Here is a 6,349-nt window from a genome sequence, read left to right on the forward strand (position 1 = left end):
GCTGGTGCTGCACAGCACCAGGCTCAGCTCTGGGCTCCAGGCTTCCCCTCCCCAGTTTCTTTTCCCTGTTCTTCCTGAGTCCCGTTTTCAGAGGGCTGGGAGTTCATCACGGCTGGGGCTCAGGACGCCTCGAGCCAAAAAACTGCAAGTGGCATGAGGTGTGTCAGAAGAAAGGTTAAAACCTTCCCTTGGGAAAGCGTTTGAAGACTTGGGCCCTACTGTGGCTAAAAATATTGCTAATGGGGAAGCCTAGGAAAGCTGTCGGCTCCAATTAACATCTTCATTTCCAGGTAAAAAGAACTGAACATGCGTGACCTGAAAGTCAGGACCAAAGTTACTAGAGGCTCTGTTTTGCAGCCCCCCTGGCTTTCTCCCCAGGCTCCAGGGCCCTTACTTAAAAACCAACCCTTTCTCCTCACTAGTGACTTCCATTTCACAGGAATCAAATCAAATTCAGCAAACCACAGGAGTTTTCGCCTCCTTAATGAACTTCTAGTGGATCTGGCGAGGTCAGAGCTCGATGGAAGATGGGACGTGCCCTTTCCCTTGGCATGGATGGTCCCACACTTTGTGTGGTCAGGAGGAGCTCCAGCTCTTTGGGCTGAACTTTTTTATTTTATTTTTCTGTACTCCCTGTCCCATGACCCCGAAGTCCCCTGTTACCTTGAATTTCTCCATCCTGACTTGCCATACGGTGCAGGCAATGGGAAACCTGGCAGTGGCAGGACTCTCCCATGCCTCTCCTGGACATCACTTGTAGGCAACTGATGCCCAAGGGTCCTTTCATGTCATGGAGGTTTTTAGGAGCTAAACACCTTTGTTTGTAGTGCATGAAAGCTGGGGTAAGCGCAAGCAGTGTATGATGTAGCCTGGGAGTGAACAAAAATAATTGTCTATTGGTGGCAAACAGCTTTACCCTCCTATACCCCGTTTCTTGGTCTGTAGAAGCAATATTGCCCACAGCTCCGGGCAGAGGGTGGCCCTGGTATAGCAGGCAGGAGAGATGGGCCTGCCTGCACCATTAAGATTTTTTTTTCCTCCTGAAAATGACTGGGAGGATAAGGTCTGCACAGCTGAATCCTGAGCTTTTTCTGGTGCTTCTCCTTTCCCCGCCCCTGGTTTCCCTGGGTTTTAATTGCCTGAGTAGCAGCACAGCTTCTGCCCCGGGGCAAGGATGCTGCAGAGCAGTTTCCTTTGACAAGGAACAAAAATATCTCAGGGCCAACAAAAAACAAACAAACAAAAAAAAAAAGGTTTCCAGCAGCTCCGAGTAAATTATAGATGTATACTGGCTGTGGCAGTGGGGTCCCATCACCACCCCAAACCATGCAACCACAAGATAAATGATAGTACCTATGTGTGTGATCGTGTTAGCACTAAACCCCCCAGCTCCAGCACATCCCGAACGCGTGGCAGGGAGAGACAGAGCAGCAGGGCATGAGGAAGGTGAGCAGGATTTGGCCCTGTGCTGTGCGGGTCCCAGCAGATGCTGGCTGAGCCCAGCTGCCCCTGGGCAGGGTCTCGGTGGGGGTGGCTGTCAGTGTGCTTGAAGGTGGGTTGATCAACCGTGCAAGCTGCTGGTGTGTGATGGCACCTTAATTAATTGTAAAAGCTCAGTGAAACCTCCAGTTCTCCCCAGAGAGGGTCCTGGCTGCTGGGGGCTCCTCCAGCCTGGGGGACCCCAGTACAGGGCTGGCCCAGCACAGGGGCTGCCCCACACCAGCACCAGTGCCTGCTTTGCTGTTGGTTGCTCCTATTTGGTACCTCAGAGGTCTCCTCCTTTTTTGTGGCCGAGGATTTCCAGCCTTCCTGCAAAAACTGCCTTTGCAGGGAGCGCTGGGTGCAGATCAACAGCCCAGTCCCCCGCCTGGCGCAGCCACCTGAAGAGGATGGTAAAGGTTTTTATGGAGCGCTTTTGCTTTGCAGGGGCTTGGCAACTTGGCTAGAAACTTTCATTCTTGGGTACAGAGTCAGAAACGCTGCTGATAAGAAGTGAAGTGCAGACCTAATGCAGGCATTGTTCCCGCTGTGGGTTCAGGATGTAAAACTGGCCAGCCTTGAGCTCGTGGAGACACGGAGATGTGAGAGAGAACAGATCCACGGCTGGCACTGTGGTGAGGGTGGAGCGTTTTCGGGCAGATCTCTGAAAGAGCCACTGGTCCCCAGCAATACCTGGCTGCTGTCCCCGGCCGGGGTCCCCAGGGCTGTGCTCCTGCTATGTTGGCAAAACGTGGCTGTATTTGGTAACCTGCAAAAAAGTCTAGTCCGGCTCTTGAGGTTACCATGGCAACTAGGTATTTGCTCATTTGTATTTTTTGAAAATTATGCTGTGCTGTTGATTGCATCATTTGTGAAGCGTTTCGTCAGGAGGCTGATCGACCGTCGTTTGTCAGGGCTCTATGGGAGCGATGGGTGCCGTTATTAAACGGATTTCTGAACTGGATCTTTGCTGGGACTGTGGTTTGTTCTAACTGCATCCCTCCCGCAGAAAGCCGGTACCACAACTCCTGGCCTAGGAACTGTGTGCTTGCTCTGCTCATCCCCTCTGACACCCGTTTGTACTCGTCCAGTCGCCTGGGATAACACAAAATCCAGGTGACTCTCCATGGGAGCCCTGGCTAAGGGCAGGGCGGGGGAAGGCTTGCAGGAGAAGCTTGCTTTCTGCGCCTCCTTTGAATAAAATACCTCCTCTGGCTGTGCTCAGGAATCTGCTGTAGGGCAGGGAAGCGAGGGGGTTTGCCTTGAAGGCAGCCTGAGGAATCACCATCTCCTGTGTGCTGGGAGAGGTGGGAGCCGTGGGGTGGAGTGTCCCGGGGAGCAGCACCCACCGGTTGTGACGGGAGGGCTGTGCTCCTGCTCCCGTGGGAATAACCACCATCCTCTGCTTCCAGAGCCTGTGGAGACTGTGAGCTTTGGGAATATGCCAGTTTAGATTAAATGCTTACTAATTTTTGGTATTGCAAAGCTGGCACTCGCTGCGGAGCACTGGGAAAGGGCAGTGTGGCAAAGCTGGCTTGAATTTTCGGAGATGGCTGTAGAAGAGGATAGGGAATACTTTTTTTTTTTTTTTTTATCCTGCAGACAAAATTAATTTGATTTGGATGCTGTTTAGACTCAATGGCCATGGGTTCCTGAAAGTCAATTGACCCACAACCCAGTGGTGGTATAAGAGCTCAGCGTTTGCTGTCAAGTATTTGTTTAATGGCAAAAATCCACTTGCCAGTAATTTCTCTTTTATCTTGTTGAGATAATTAAATTAGGCAGGTCTGTAGAGAGAAATTGCTTTGTGCAGCTGATCCGGGTGAGGATGTAACACCTCCATGGGCTCATGGTCTGCTCAGTGGTATTGGCACCAGTGCGTGTGGAGTGGGGGTGCTGCCGGACCTCCTCCCAACCATCATGACAGCCTCCTCCATCATCCAACCACCAGCCAGAGGTTGCACCCTGCAGATGCTGGATGTGAAGGTCACAGGCAGAGGGAGGGGAAGGAAACGGCAGAAGTAAGGGCTAAAGCAATTAAAAGTGGTATTTCACCAGTGAGAAAGGCAAGTGTTTGCAAGAGAGGGCCATGGCCTTTATTAATCTCCAAAGCATCATATGAAGTCACAGTCCCAAATAAATGCTGAATGCAGATGATGAACATATTAATCTCGTATGGATAGTTACCCTGGATTTAGCTGGGTTGTGAAAGTGATTATAATTTGGTAATAGCAATAAGATTAACAGCTCTAATGAAATACCAGCTTTGTAACCTGCCCTTTTTTCTGCATTGACTCCATCAAACAATCTATTGTAGTTGTCGGGGAGGCTGTGTATCACTTTGCATGTGATCCCTCTGATACCCCACGCACATCTGGCCTGACTGGGATTTGGGGGTTTGCTGTTACTGGGCCCCCATAACCACACAGGTAACACAGAGTGGGTCCTGCTCTGGCAGCAATGCAGGCAGGGCACCAAAAATCCTGGTTGGGATTTGATGGATTTGGGTATATCCTGCATCTGCAGTAAATTCATCCTTCATTGCACATTATCCTGGCTCTCTGGGTGCTCCCAGCTGCAGGGATGTCCCTTGCAGGGACAACTGCCGGGGCAATAGCCATCAGGCTCCCAAAGCATCCAGGCACCGGTGGGTTTGGTCCTGTCAACCCTGGTACCCCCAGGATATGACTTTTGGGGAAGGACTGGTGAGTTTGTGGCTTTGGGTGGAGCAGGGTGAGGTGATGGTGAAGGATGCATGCAGTTTTTCCACTCCTGGATTTAGCATACAATCATACAAGGCACAAAATGCTTGTCAGGGTGGGGTTTTTAACTTTAAAATGCCAATGCAGGCTCTCACTGCTCATATTATCTGGCAGCTACTGCATCCTCTCTCGCATTACTTTCTCCATTTTTCTGTTTAAACTGAAGAAACCCAAAAAAAGCTGCTGTTTTGTTCAGACAACTCAGTGCAGTGAATGATCCATTTTTCTTCTTGGATGAGTCATGGATCCTCCTCTGAAAGATCTCATTATTAATATGCCATTTGGGGGATATGTCTGAATTTTCCAGCAGTGACAGCGGCCTTGTCTGTGCTTACTAAGGGAACCTACACAATTAACGGCATAAGCCAAATGGTTGCACCCTAATGCAACGGATACAGTATCTATGTATTTTTAAGGGATATGATGCTTTATTTATGGATATTTTTAGATGATGCATGCTTAAAACTTTTTCCTTATTAGAAATTTCTTGGAATTCTTCTCATACGCAGGGAACGGAGATCTCTCCTCATATGGTATGTCTTCCAAAGGAGAAGCAGAAGAAGACAAGGGAGGTATTTTTGGATGTGCAGAATAGTCACGGAGTGGGGTTGCAGCTCGAGGAGAGAGCAACCATCACCCCTGGATCTGGGCTGCCAGGGCAGCGCATCCCAAAGCCTCGCTCTTTTACACAGACCTTGTCAAGCTGTTGGAGAAAACGAACCCTTGTGACGGATGCCCCCTGCAAGGGGAAATGCAGAGTCCAACGGGAGGAGAACAGTGTCGGGTTTATTTTGTGAAGAGGCCAAATGCACCGTCTGGGCTGTCTGAACTCCACCTCGGGTGGAAGCAATATGGTCTTTTTCAAATGGTACCTTTATTTACAAGCTGAAATATGTTTTCACTAACATTTGTGGAGCTCCGGCCTCCGGAACAGCACCTGCAGTGTGACTTTAAACACCACCTTCCTAGCCTAGGAGGTAATATGGTAGTCTGAGGGTACCAAATGTAAGTTGAAAGAGGAGAACTCTCATCCCATTTCCCATTTGTTGGTTTCCCCTGAACTGCACTTTCAACACTTGACTTCTCTGGAGCATCTTGCAATTTCTCGGTCTCCAGCAAGCCTAGTAGAAACACTTAACTACATATATATATTTATACACACACACACTCACACAAATATGCACATACATATGTACTCATTATATATACATGTTTAACCATATATAAATACAAACATAGATATTTGTGTATCGCATTACTATCATATCATAATTAGTTCACGTATGAACACACACATCCTCTCCATGTCCCACATCTTGCTCTCCCTTTCTCCCACCCCGTGCAGAGCAACCAGCCTTGAGGTCTCTCCCATGAACGTTTCTTCTACACAAGAGTCCAATTACATAAATTTGAAGTTACAGGTGATGTGTTTGGAAAGATATACACTAAAACCTAATTTCAGGCTGATTATATACCATAGGAAGTTGCAGTGGGTATTGCTTCATTAGCTTGCTCAGCTGGCTGAGCTGAAGGATGAACGCTCCATGCTCTGGCCCAACAGTCAATAATGCTTTTGGCAGCACCAGGCACATTTCTAGGTTTGGGGGTAATTCTGTTTATGGGGATTTGGGGACCAGCCAGGTGCTGGAAATAGCCCCATGGATAAGCAGCTACTTGCACAGCTCAGCTCTGCTGGGAGACTGAGAGACTGAGACATCCCCCTGAGTGAGATTAGTTTTGCACACTGAGCTCTGCCTTTTTTTTTTTTTTTCTTCTTCTCTTTCCCTCCCTCTCTATTCCCATGCCTATTGTTATGGATCTGGTGAAAATAACAGGTCTTTGCAGATTTAGGAGCTGGGGGCAGAGCCTGGCTGCATCTCAGCCCTCCCTGTCTCACAGGGGAGCGTTTGGGAGTACAGAGCTTTGGTGCATGGAGAGGTGGTACAGGGAGCCAGGGCCACACAGTTTAACTTATTTTAACCTGTAGCTTAGCCACTCGCTTTAGAGGTGTTTCAATTTTAAACTGAGACTTTACACCTGTGCCTGTCTGCCCTGAGGCTCTCAATGTGTGCTTAAAGCCCCACTGATTTAGTGGACAGACGCTGCTT

The sequence above is a fragment of the Falco rusticolus genome, chromosome 4 (assembly GCF_015220075.1).
Source record: "Falco rusticolus isolate bFalRus1 chromosome 4, bFalRus1.pri, whole genome shotgun sequence".
NCBI lineage: Eukaryota > Metazoa > Chordata > Aves > Falconiformes > Falconidae > Falco > Falco rusticolus.